Source organism: Nerophis ophidion, linkage group LG19 (genome assembly GCF_033978795.1).
Source record: "Nerophis ophidion isolate RoL-2023_Sa linkage group LG19, RoL_Noph_v1.0, whole genome shotgun sequence".
Lineage (NCBI taxonomy): Eukaryota > Metazoa > Chordata > Actinopteri > Syngnathiformes > Syngnathidae > Nerophis > Nerophis ophidion.
The window spans coordinates 5,180,423-5,194,752 of record NC_084629.1 but is presented as its reverse complement, the minus strand read 5'-3'; the positions used below and the strand labels follow the sequence as shown (position 1 = coordinate 5,194,752).

The following is a 14,330-nucleotide window of genomic DNA, read 5'->3' as shown; positions in this document are numbered from 1 at the left end:
CATCTTCGGGCCAGTGGTGCAACTTGAATCCCTCCCTGTTAGTGTTGTTACACCCTCCGACAACACACCGACGAGGCATGATGTCTCCAAGGTTCCAAAAAATAGTCAAAAAAACGGAAAATAACAGAGCTGAGACCCGGTGTTTGTAATGTGTTGAAAATGAAAATAGTGGGTGTGTTACCTCGGCGACGTCACATTCTGACGTCATCGCCTCCAGAGCGATAAACAGAAAGACGTTTAATTTGCCAAAATTCACCCATTTAGAGTTTGGAAATTGGTTAAAAAAAAATATAGTCTTTTTTTCTGCACCATCAAGGAATATACTGACGCTTACATAGGTCTGCTGATAATGTTCCCCTTTAATCAGTTTTTGGCGATTAAAATAAAATAATGTTGGTGTAGACTAAAAGCCTGCGGGTGTTGTATAAAGTTTGCAGGTTTGTGTAAAAGTCATTCAAGATGATGTCTTCTGGCTGAACTCTTAAAAGTAATCATGGCTTAACAAGTCCGGGTTGTTTACCCTTTTCTGTTGTTGTTCAAAGTCCTTTTCCCTTCCTGTTTATGGACCCGAGGCAAACTGCCAGGTGCTTGTAATGAAGACGAAATAAAACTCCCTCGGGATCTCCCTAAAGACTGTTCTCTCTGTTAAATGTTTTTTTTTCCTTCTAATTTACGGTCAAGCAGGTTGGAACAGGAAGGAGGTGATTTGTTTTTTTTCTCCTGAAGATGGCACAATGGGAGCACAGTGAACTTTCCCAAAGGGCAATTTTTTTTTTTTTTGTCTCCTGCAGATGAGTTCTGGTCAATCCGTTAATCGTAGACAACATCGGGCCTTAGAGCTAACAGGATACAACCACAAGAAGAGACTTAAATAGTCGTCTTTCCGTTTTTCGCTCCTTGTTCTTTGGAAAACTTTGTCTCAATCGGCGCCCGGATCACAGAGTCACGCTTTGCTGCTTCTTATAGTCCCTCTCCTTTTGTGAGCGGGCGAGCAGGGAGGGAAAGAACGCTGTAATAACTACTGTGATAGATTCCAGCTTTCAGCAATTACATCCCAGACAGCAGTTGGCCATGCAGCCGCAATGACTTCTCGTCCTCCCCCCTCAAAGACCGAGACTTGACTGATCAGGAAAACCAAGCGCTTCTTTGGATCTTCTTGATGAATATTCTGCATTTGGAGAATCTCATCACTGAGATGAATCCGCTGATGTTGATGTCCAAGGTCGGTCACGGTCTGATCGGACGGAAATTAAGACCTAAACGTCTTTGGCTGGAAACTGTATACTTTTCTACCGTAGAACCGGGCTATTGTTATTGTAAGGCAGGGGTCGGGAACCTTTTTTGGCTGAGAGAGCCAAGAAACCAAATATTTTAAAATGTATTTCCGTAAGAGCCATATAATATTTTTTTTTTAACACGGAACACAACAAAACGCGTGCATTTTTAAGAAAGACCAACATTTCTAGAGAGGTCTCTTATTCTTTGTAATAACATTGTTATTCTGAAGCTAACTGTGGAGGGGGCGTGGCCTGCGGGCCTGCAGCGAAGCAGGATGTTGCCAGGACAGGCTTTGAATTCAGCGACAGGTGCGTAGACGGCCCACCTGGGCCTTTTTATCCGATCACCTGTCGCTCTGTTATAAGCAGCAGCCAGGAGGAGAGACGGGCTTGGGGCTAGAAACCAGAGCACGAGCGAGAACGAAAGAGAAAAAGACAATTGCTGGAAAGCAACTGAGAGACTTATTGAAAAATAAAACAATATTGTAGCCCTGAAACTGGCTCTCATGTCAGTGCTTGGTGGTCTGTAGAACCCCTAGAGCGGCAAGCCCCACTCTAACCAATAATAAATAAATGACTTCTTACCAACTTCTTGAACATAAAAATGCATGACAATATTTTATATTTTGCACGTTATTTTTAACACTGTGATTACTAGTGGAATTATTCATTACTTATCGTGCTAAGCAATGTCAGTTAAGATTTATCCGAGAGCCAGATGCAGTCATCAAAAGAGCCACATCTGGCTCGCGAGCCACAGGTTCCCTACCCCTGTTGTAAGGTGTTGCGTCTGACCAGTCTTCCTCTCAGGGAATAAAAGTCACTGGTCAATCCCAAATTATTTCGGATGACATTTATGTTGAGTAAGAAGGACCATCAAGACAGAATAGCAATGCTACCAAGTTTTACTAAAGCTATAGGAGACCAGTCCTTACAAAAGTGGTAGAAGCGATCTGAAAATCAAACGGAAAGAGTCAGCTTATTTAGTACGAAAACAGCACCCTCCCGCCCAGAAAGAAATAAAGCCTTATTGTTCTAAACTGATAAGGTAAAAAGGGAGTACTTTATACTCCCAATACACATTCCAGCGCCTTCAAGGTTAACCACAGAGTTTACTTGCGGACATAAGATACGAGCACAAAGTGTACACATGGGAAAATGTTAGCTGCTTTTAAACATGACTATGAATAAGAGAAAAAACTCTTTAAAATATATGCATTCTCGAAAAGGACATACACAGAGAAACTACATTTTCTGGCATAATGAGAAAACCAGGGCCCGGCCCCTGCCATGAACATAATGCAGTTGTTTAGAGCTGCATGGATTAGGATTGTGGCGACTTCAGTGGTTGATCATCAACGTTGTTGTCGTGTTTGGTTGTTCTACAGTACTTAGATGGACTGAATTACCTCATAGTTCCTATTACACTTAGTTTCAGCTGAACTTCTATTCAGTGGTGAGTCAGCATGTCCTTTGTAGTAGTTTTAGTTATTTTATCCATCCATCTTCTTCAGCTTATCAGAGTTCAGGTCGCGGGGGTAGCAGCCTAAGCAGGGAAGCCCAGACTTCCCTCTCCCCAGCCACTTCGTCCAGCTCCTGCCGGGGGATCCCGATGCGTTCCCAGGCCACCTGGGAGACATAGTCTTCCCGTCATGTCCTGGGAGGCGTTCGGTTGGCATCCTGACCAGATGCCCGAACCACCTCATCTGGCTCCTCTCAATGTTGAGGAGCAGCGTTTTTACTTTGAGCTCCCCCCGGATGGCAGAGCTTCTCACCCTATTTCTAAGGGAGAACCCCGTAACCCGACGGAGGAAACTCATTTCGGCCACTTGTTTCCGTGATCTTGTCTTTTCGGTCATAACCTAAAGCTCATGACCATAGGTGAGGATGGGAACGTAGATTGACGGTACATCGAGAGCTTTGCCTTCCGGCTCAGCTCCTTCTTCACCACAACGGATCGGTACAACGTCCGCATTACTGAAGACGCCGCACCGACCCGCCTGTCGATCTCACGATCCACTCTTCCCTCACTCGTGAACAAGACTCCAAGGTACTTGAACTCCTCCACTAGGGGCAGGGTCTCCTCCCCCAACCCGGAGATGGCACTCCACCCTTTTCCGGGAGAGAACCATGGACTCGGACTTGGAGGTGCTGATTCTCATCCTAGTCGTTTCACACTCGGCTGCGAATCGATCCAGTGAGAGCTGAAGATCCTGGCCAGATGAAGCCATCAGGACCACATCATCTGCAAAAAGCAGAGACCTAATCCTGCAGCCACCAAACCGGAAACCTTCAACGCCCTGACTGCGCCTAGAAATTCTGTCCATAAAAGTTATGAACAGAATCAGTGACAAAGGGCAGCATTGGCGGATTCCAACCCTCACTGGGAACGGGACCGACTTACTGCCGGCAATGCGGACCAAGCTCTGACACTGATCATACAGGGAGCTTTTGGTTTTCAGGTCCCATTTTGGGGGGTTATCTGGGTCAGTTCAGTTTTCTATGCTTAATGTCTGAATCTAAGCCCAAAAAAAACAAAATCGAGTTGCAGGCTCCAAATGGCCCTCGGGTTTTGGACACCCCGTATAAAACACTTCAACGTATAAAGGACAAACAGACAGGTTGATGGATAGATGGACAGACAAATGGACGGATGGATGAAAAGTTACTACTACTATAATAGTTACTAGGGGACGGCGCAGCAGGGTTAGGAGAGTGGTCATGCCAGCAACCTGAGGGTTACTGGTTCAATCCCCACCTTCTACCAACCTCGTCACAATCCGTGTGTCCTTGAGTAAGACACCTCACCCTTGCTCCTGATGGGTCGTGGTTAGGGCCTTGCATGGGAACTCCCGCCATCAGTGTGTGAATGGGTGAATGTGGAAATAGTGCCAAAGCGCTTTGAGTACCTTGAAGGTAGAAAAGCGCTATACAAGTATAACCCATTTACAAACCCCGTTTCCATATGAGTTGGGAAATTGTGTTAGATGTAAATATAAACGGAAGACAATGATTTGCAAATCCTTTTCAACCCATATTCAGTTGAATGCACTACAAAGACAAGATATTTGATGTTCAAACTCATAAACTTTTTTTTTTTTGCAAATAATAATTAACTTAGAATTTCATGGCTGCAACACGTGCCAAAGTAGTTGGGAAAGGGCATGTTCACCACTGTGTTACATCACCTTTTCGTTTAACAACACTCAGTAAATGTTTGGTAACTGAGGAAAGTAATTGTTGAAGCTTTGAAAGTGGAATTCTTTCCCATTCTTGCTTGATGTACAGCTTAAGTTGTTCAACAGTCCGGGGTCTTGAGGTCGTATTTTAGGCTTCATAATGCGCCACACATTTTTGATGGGAGACAGGTCGGGACTGCAGGCGGGCCAGGAAAGTACCCGCACTCTTTTACAACGAAACCACGCTGTTATAACACGTGGCTTGGCATTTTCTTGCTGAAATAAGCAGGGGCGTCCATGATAACGTTGCTCGGATGACAACATATGTTGCTCCAAAACCTGATTGGACCATTCAGCATTAATGGTGCCTTCACAGATGTGTAAGTTACCCATGCCTTGGGCACTAATGCACCCCCATACCATCACACATGCTGGCTTTTCAACTTTGCGCCTATAATAATCCGAATGGTTATTTTCCTCTTTTTTTCTGGAGGACACCACGTCCTCTGTTTCCTAAATATAATTTGAAATGTGGACTCGTCAGACCCCAGAACACCTTTCCACTTTGCATCAGTCCATCTTAGGTGAGATCGGGCGCAGCAAAGCCAGCGGCGTTCCTTGGTGTTGTTGATAAATGGGTTTGGCTTTGCAGAGTAGAGTTTTAATTTGCACTTACAGATGTAGCGACCAACTGTAGTTACTGACAGTGGTTTTATGAAGTGTTCCTGAGTCCATGTGGTGATATCCTTCACATGCTGATGTCGGTTTTCGATGCTGTACCGCCTGAGGGATCAAAGGTTTGTAATATCATCGCTTACGTGCAGTGATTTCTCCAGATTCTCTGAACTTTTTGATGTTTTTACGGACCTTGCAATAGCTCGTTGAGAAATGTTGTTCTAAAACTGTTTGACAATTTGCTTACAAAGTGGTGACCCTCACCCCCATCCTTGTTTGAGAATTACTTAGCATTTCATGGAAGCTGCTTTTATACCCAATCATGGCACCCACCTGTTCCCAATTAGCCCGCACACCTGTGGGATGTTCCATATAAGTGTTTGATGAGCAATCCTCAACTTTATCAGTATATATTTCCACCTTTCCCAACTTCTTTGGCACATGTTGCTGGCATCAAATTCTAAAGTTAATAATTATTTGGAAAAAAAAAAAAGGTTTATCAATTTGAACATCAAAAATGTTGTCTTTGTAGCATCTTCAACTGATAATGGGTTGAAAATTATTTGAAAATCATTGTATTCGCTTTATATTTACATCTAACACAAATTCCCATGGTTCTCGCCCGGAAAAGGGTGGAATGCCATCTCCGGGTTGGGGAGGAGACCCTGCCCCAAGTGGAGGAGTTCGAGTACCTAGGAGTCTTGTTCACGAGTGGGGGAAGAGTGGATTGTGAGATCGACAGGCGGATCGGTGCGGCGTCTTCAGTAATGCGGACGCTGTATCGATCCGTTGTGGTGAAGAAGGAGCTGAGCCGGAAGGCAAAGCTCTCAATTTACCGGTCGATCTACGTTCCCATCCTCACCTATGGTCATGAGCTTTGGGTCATGACTGAAAGGATAAGATCACGGGTACAAGCGGCCGAAATGAGTTTCCTCCCTTAGAGATAGGCTGAGAAGTTCTGCCATCCTGGAGGAACTCAAAGTAAAGCCGCTGCTCCTCCACATCGAGAGGAGCCAGATGAGGTGGTTCGGGCATCTGGTCAGGATGCCACCCGAACGCCTCCCTAGGGAGGTGTTTAGGGCACGTCCAACCGGTAGGAGGCCACGGGGAAGACCCAGGACACGTTGGGAAGACTATGTCTCCCGGCTGGCCTGGGAACGCCTCGGGATCCCCCGGGAAGAGCTAGACGAAGTGGCTGGGGAGAGGGAAGTCTGGGCTTCCCTGCTTAGGCTGCTGCCCCCGCGACCCGACCTCGGATAAGCGGAAGGAGATGGAGACAATTTCCCAACTCATATGGAAACGGGGTTTGTACTACTCTATTTGTCATTTTTGACTGAATGTCAGGTTTCAGACTCAGTTGTGGTTCAGTCATTCTTACATGTTCAGTTGTTGCAAAGAAGAGTGTATAAACTGTGTGTGGTGTTCAAGTGCTCCATTCACCTTAATGAGGATCTTTCACGGAGGCCTCAGTGGGCTTCATTAAGGCTCCATCCTCTTCCACGGCATCATTTGCGTTGATATACAGTTATGTGTGCGGATGTGGACCAACTTAATGAGAATATAAATTATCGTTTCTGTTGTTTTGCAGCAGAATATTTCAACATGCCTGCGGACCCTGCTAGGGCAGAAGTGACATTAAAACAAGGAGGACGACAGGGGTTGGGGGTGTTCAAGTTCTGTTTGAAAGGGTCCCACCGGGTGTCACACAGCACAGGTGTGTGAATTAAGCCGCCTCTGAGTCCTTCCTACCTTTTCTCAGCTCCGCAGCGTTCCATCTTTGCCACAGCACGCCGCGTCTCTTCCAGCTGGGATGCTTCACATCGTTTATTGTCTGTCTTCTGTGGCCTCTGCATCCAGGACATCGGTTGACATCACACAAACAAATAAAGCTTTTAGGGTTGTATTTAGGGATGTCCGATAATATCGGACTGCCGATATTATCGAAAACCACAACACCACCATCACTGTTTAGTTCTCCAAAAATATACTATGTTAAATTTAGCTAACATTCAAAGACTATCATCAATACGAATGGCCCATTGAATCCTAAATAACACTGCACCAGCGCCACTTAAGCACTTTTTCCAGTTTACATCTGCTGTGACAACTAGATAAACACCAGCCTCCACCAGGGGGCAGTGTAGCGTACCCAGATGTAAAACATCTTTTGCACAATCAGCCTTTTCATATAAAGCCATAAAGGAATGGAACGACCTCACAACAAACTTGAAAAGTCTTAACAGATGACTCTTTATTCACAATTGAAGTTAAAAAGTGGCTTTGGAGCAATCAAAGATGCTCACACGGTCAATAAGGTGGGAGCTATGTTTGACACATCAACTTAATGTGTATTATATTCATCCATGACAGCATTTTTGTTGTAAATTGTGAGGCGTGTCTGTTAAAATCATGGTTGTCTTTACAAATGATGACAGATGTGAACAAGAGCATGTCTTGTCTTTGAGGTGTGGTTGTATTGAATATTAACTATGTGTCCATGAAGGGCATTTTATGACTTTTCTTAATTTGATTACATGCTATGGTATGATTTTATTCTCATAATTATGTTGCATGATTTTTCTATCCCCTTAATTTAGGTAGCCAGGAACTGCAGATGGAAATTAGCTTTCTAGCTATAATCTGGTACAGAACATATCTGTCTTTGATCTTAATGTTTCTGTGCATTGTCCCTTCAAATAAAGACGAAACTATAATTAAAGCTGCAAGCAGCGATGGACTGGACTGAGTATTTATAGCCATCTTTTGTATTGAAGGGGGAATTGCAAACTTCCTGTTGATTTTAGTTGGGGGTTGTTAGTATATGAAATATAGGTCTAAGTGAGACCTACATAGATGTTTTTTGTTTCATGTGCCTTTGACATTCCTACTGGAAGTTAGAGGCAGTTTTTTCTGAACAGGATGCCGCCATCTTGAGACTCTAATGTATTGGCAATGGAGATAAGCTTTTGTATTGAATGGGGAATGGCAAACTTCCTGTTGATTTTAGCTGGGAGTTGTCATTGTATAAAATATAGGTCTAAGTGAGACCTACATTGAGGTTTTTTTTCATGTGTCTCTGACATTCCTACTGGGAGTTAAAGGCAGTTTTGTCTGAGCAGTGTGCCGCCATCTTGACACTCTAATGTATTGCAAATAGAGAGAAGCTTTTGTATTGAATGGGGAATGGCAAACTTCCTGTTGATTTTAGCTGGGGGTTGTCAGTGTATAAAATGCAGGTCTAAGTGAGACCTACATTGAGGTTTTTGTTTCATGTGTCTCTGACATTCCTACTGGTAGTTAGAGGCAGTTTTTTTCTGAACAGGGTGCCGCCATCTTGAGACTCTAATGCAGGGGTAGGGAACCTATGGCTCTTGAGCCAGATGTGGCTCTTTTGATGACTGCATCTGGCTCTCAGATAAATCGATAAGCAATGAATAATTCTGCTGGTAATCACAGTGTTAAAAATCATGTTCAAATTATGAAACATTCTCATGCATTTTAATCTAACAATCCGTTTTCTATCGCACCTGTCCTGATGTGGCATTAATGGTGAGAAGTGTTATATTTATTATTGGTTAACTTTATAATAACAACGTTATTAAACAGAATAAGAGACGTATTATACTCTAAAAATGTTGGTCTTACTTAAAGATGCTTGCATTTAGTTGTATTCAGTGTTAAAAAATATTATATGGCTCTCACGGAAATACATTTTGAAATATTTGGCTTTCATGGCTCTCTCAGCCAAAAAGGCTCCCGACCCCTGCTCTAATGTATTGCCAATGGAGATAAGCTTTTGTATTGAATGGGGAATGGCAAACTTCCTGTTGATTTTAGCTGGGGGTTGTCACTGTATAAAATACAGGGCTAAGTGAGACCTACATTGAGGTTTGTGTTTCATGTGTCTCTGACATTCCTACTGGGAGTAAGAGGCAGTTTTGTCTGAGCAGGGTACCGCAATCTTTAAACTCTAATGTATTGCGAATGGACAGATGCTTTTGTATTGAATGGGGGAATGGCAAACTTCCTGTTGATTTTAGCTGGGGGGGTTCGGTGTATAAAATATAGGTGTAAGTGAGACCTACATCGAGATTTTTGTTTCATGTGTCTCTGACATTCCTACTGGGAGTTAGAGGCAGTTTTGTCTGAGCAGGGTGCCGCCATCTTGAGACTCTAATGTATTGCCAATGGATATAAGCTTTTGTATTGAATGGGGAATGGCAAACTTCCTGTTGATTTTAGCTGGGGGTTGTCACTGTATAAAATATATGTCTAGGTGAGACCTACATTGAGGTTTTTTGTTTCATGTGTCTCTGACATTTTTACTGGGAGTAAGAGGCAGTTTTGTCTGAGCAGGGTGCCGCCATCTTGAGACTCTAATGTATTGCGAATGGAGAGAAGCTTTTGTATTGAATGGGGAATGGTAAACTTTCCTGTTGATCTTAGGTGGGGGTTGTCACTGTATAAAATATAGGTCTAAGTAAGACCTACATTGAGGTTTTTGTTTCATGTGTCTCTGACATTCCTACTGGGAGTAAGAGGCAGTTTTGTCTGAGCAGGGTGCTGCCATCTTGAGGCTCTAATGTATTGCCAATGGATATAAGCTTTTGTATTGAATGGGGAATGGCAAACTTCCTGTTGATTTTAGCTGGGGGTTGTCACTGTATAAAATATATGTCTAGGTGAGACCTACATTGAGGTTTTTGTCTCATGTGTCTCTGACATTTTTACTGGGAGTAAGAGGCAGTTTTGTCTGAGCAGGGTGCCGCCATCTTGAGACTCTATTGTATTGCGAATGGAGAGAAGTTTTTGTATTGAATGGGAAATGGCAAATTTCCTGTAGATTTCAGCTGGGGGTTGTCAGTGTATAAAATATAGGTCTAAGTTAGACCTACATTGAGGTTTGTGTTTCATGTGTCTCTGACATTCCTACTGGGAGTAAGAGGCAGTTTTGTCTGAGCAGGGTGCTGCCATCTTGAGGCTCTAATGTATTGCCAATGGATATAAGCTTTTGTATTGAATGGGGAATGGCAAACTTCCTGTTGATTTTAGCTGGGGGTTGTCACTGTATAAAATATATGTCTAGGTGAGACCTACATTGATGTTTTTGTCTCATGTGTCTCTGACATTTTTACTGGGAGTAAGAGGCAGTTTTGTCTGAGCAGGGTGCCGCCATCTTGAGACTCTATTGTATTGCGAATGGAGAGAAGTTTTTGTATTGAATGGGAAATGGCAAATTTCCTGTAGATTTCAGCTGGGGGTTGTCAGTGTATAAAATATAGGTCTAAGTTAGACCTACATTGAGGTTTGTGTTTCATGTGTCTCTGACATTCCTACTGGGAGTTAGAGGCAGTTTTGTCTGAACAGGGTGCTGCCACCTTGAGACTCTAATGTATTGCCAATGGAGATAAGCTTTTGTATTGAATGGGGAATGGCAAACTTCCTGTTGATTTTAGCTGGGGTTGTCATTGTATAAAATATAGGTCCAAGTTAGACCTACATTGAGGTTTGTGTTTCATGTCTCTGACATTCCTACTGGGAGTTAGAGGCAGTTTTGTCTGAGCAGGGTGCCGCCATCTTGAGACTCTAATGTATTGCGAATGGAGAGAAGCTTTTGTATTGAATGGGGAATGGTAAACTTTCCTGTTGATCTTAGGTGGGGGTTGTCACTGTATAAAATATAGGTCTAAGTAAGACCTACATTGAGGTTTTTGTTTCATGTGTATCTGACATTCCTACTGGGAGTAAGAGGCAGTTTTGTCTGAGCAGGGTGCTGCCATCTTGAGGCTCTAATGTATTGCCAATGGATATAAGCTTTTGTATTGAATGGGGAATGGCAAACTTCCTGTTGATTTTAGCTGGGGGTTGTCACTGTATAAAATATATGTCTAGGTGAGACCTACATTGAGGTTTTTGTCTCATGTGTCTCTGACATTTTTGCTGGGAGTAAGAGGCAGTTTTGTCTGAGCAGGGTGCTGCCACCTTGAGACTCTAATGTATTGCGAATGGAGAGAAGCTTTTGTATTGAATGGGGAATGGTAAACTTTCCTGTTGATCTTAGGTGGGGGTTGTCACTGTATAAAATATAGGTCTAAGTAAGACCTACATTGAGGTTTTTGTTTCATGTGTATCTGACATTCCTACTGGGAGTAAGAGGCAGTTTTGTCTGAGCAGGGTGCTGCCATCTTGAGGCTCTAATGTATTGCCAATGGATATAAGCTTTTGTATTGAATGGGGAATGGCAAACTTCCTGTTGATTTTAGCTGGGGGTTGTCACTGTATAAAATATATGTCTAGGTGAGACCTACATTGAGGTTTTTGTCTCATGTGTCTCTGACATTTTTACTGGGAGTAAGAGGCAGTTTTGTCTGAGCAGGGTGCCGCCATCTTGAGACTCTATTGTATTGCGAATGGAGAGAAGTTTTTGTATTGAATGGGAAATGGCAAATTTCCTGTAGATTTCAGCTGGGGGTTGTCGGTGTATAAAATATAGGTCTAAGTTAGACCTACATTGAGGTTTGTGTTTCATGTGTCTCTGACATTCCTACTGGGAGTTAGAGGCAGTTTTGTCTGAACAGGGTGCTGCCACCTTGAGACTCTAATGTATTGCCAATGGAGATAAGCTTTTGTATTGAATGGGGAATGGCAAACTTCCTGTTGATTTTAGCTGGGGGTTGTCACTGTATAAAATATAGGTCCAAGTTAGACCTACATTGAGGTTTGTGTTTCATGTGTCTCTGACATTCCTACTGGGAGTTAGAGGCAGTTTTGTCTGAGCAGGGTGCCGCCATCTTGAGACGGCAGCAGCTCACCAGTAGCAGCGTAGCGGTTCTTTGAGGGGTCATAAAATCCGAACCGGAGCAGTAATTAAAATCAAGCAACATAAAAACATTCTCGGCTCCACTTTATGTCATTTCTTTTTAAACACGAAAACAAACCGGCAGCGCGGTGAGGACAAAACAAGCAAAACCACCACAAGACCTAATAACAGGTTGTCATGGCAACAGACGTGAATTTCACAATGAACTTTTTTTTTTTTTGCCTACTGGAGAGAAAGTGTGCACAGGAAGACACAAAAAAACTGCAAATAATGCTCTCTGTCTCACGCAGGTGGTTTAAACAGGACTCGGGGTGAGAAAGTGGCTCATTTTCTCCTGCAAGCTCAGCAGCTGTCCAGTCCAAGGTAATAAGAAAGGGTACAATTATTTAGACATTTTATCAGCGTTTTTACACAAATCCTTAGAAAAGGTCACATGCTGCTACTTTGGCTTTGACACATGGCCGCACAACTATTGTGGTTCTTCACCACGTGTGATCTTTGAAAATCCTCGTTTCGGGTGCATATAGGAGGCCCATGAGGCTTTGGAAAGGTTTGTGACCCCCTTGCTGTTTTAGGGGTCTGTGTTGGCGCCCTGCTAAAACTATCATGTCCAGTTGTGATTGCACTCGTGTGATTTGGATAACATCGAACCCGTCTGCCCCGTGGGATATTTGAGGACCAGTCATAGACAATTTCGAGTAAAAAGCAAATTTAGTTTTCACTCGCATGCAAAACATTCAAACTCGGATTGTTTCCCTGGCTTCGAGTCTCTCCTGAAGGACAGTGCAGCGAAGACACAATAAACTCCCTTCTTGTCTTTTATGGACACACACCTGTTGTCGACTTTGGACTAGCGACTGCGCAAGATCAAGGCCGTGGAACAGAGACACGCTGCAGGCTTACACACACACATGCATCAAAAAAATATACGCCACATATACGACGCAAATCCCATAGGGGTGATGAAAGGATGGTCAGCGCCTGAGAGCTGCGGCCGACCACCATGGCCCCGCACTCCCTTCCCTCTGTTGCTAGATATCTCGAGATGTATATTGTATTATGTATATGTGTTTTGCTACGGAGGATTTTTCCCACTCCAGACTGGGCCCCCTTAGGTGCCAAGTCTAGATTGTATTTTTTTACTCATCCTTCCCCAGTGTTTTCCCTTTTTCCCATCTTTTATGGGGCACCTTGTGGCGACCCAGCAGCGTTCCTGTTCTGTAACTCTGTACACGGTTGTTTGTCTAATCTTGAACGGATTTGTGCTGAAAACAAAGTTTTGTTGTACTTGTGCAATGACAATAAAGACCTATCTATCTATCTATCTATCTATCTATCTATCTATCTATCTATCTATCTATCTATCTATCTATCTATCTATCTATCTATCTATCTATCTATCTATCTATCTATCTATCTATCTATCTATCTATCCATCCATCTCTGTCTGTGTCTGTCTGTCTGTCTGTCTATCTATCTATCTATCTATCTATCTATCTATCTATCTATCTATCTATCTATCTATCTATCTATCTATCTATCTATCTATCCATCCATCCATCTCTGTGTCTGTCTGTCTGTTTATCTATCCATCTATCTATCTATCTATCTATCTATCTATCTATCTATCTATCTATCTATCTATCTATCTATCTATCTATCCATCCATCCATCCATCTCTGTGTCTGTCTGTCTGTTTATCTATCCATCTATCTATCTATCTATCTATCTATCTATCTATCTATCTATCTATCTATCTATCTATCTATCCATCCATCTCTGTCTGTGTCTGTCTATCTATCTATCTATCTATCTATCTATCTATCTATCTATCTATCTATCTATCTATCCATCCATCTCTGTGTCTGTCTGTCTGTTTATCTATCCATCTATCTATCTATCTATCCATCTATCTATCTATCTATCTATCTATCTATCCATCCATCCATCCATCCATCTATCTATCTATCTATCTATCTATCTATCTATCTATCTATCTATCTATCTATCTATCTATCTATCTATCTATCTATCTATCTATCTATCTATCTATCTATCTATCTATCTATCCATCCATCCATCTCTGTGTCTGTCTGTCTGTTTATCTATCCATCTATCTATCTATCTATCTATCTATCTATCTATCTATCTATCTATCTATCTATCTATCTATCTATCTATCTATCTATCTATCTATCTATCCATCCATCCATCCATCTCTGTGTCTGTCTGTGTCTGTCTGTCTGTTTATCTATCTATCTATCTATCTATCTATCTATCTATCTATCTATCTATCTATCTATCTATCTATCTATCTATCTATCTATCTATCTATCTATCTATCTATCTATTTATCTATCTATCTATCATCCATCCATC

The 14,330-nt window shown here is 42.5% G+C and overlaps 1 protein-coding gene across 1 annotated transcript in view; it reads left to right on the top strand.

Moving 5' to 3' along the window:
* The window catches only part of LOC133537899 (ras-related protein Rap-2a), a 69,781-nt gene extending 56,510 nt beyond the window's left edge, over positions 1-13,271 (top strand). Inside the window, exon 4 of the transcript XR_009802880.1 lies at positions 12,242-13,271. The gene's annotated coding sequence lies outside the window, so the exon portion shown is untranslated. The remainder of the gene's footprint in view (positions 1-12,241) is intronic.
* The last annotated feature ends 1,059 nt before the right edge of the window (positions 13,272-14,330 follow it).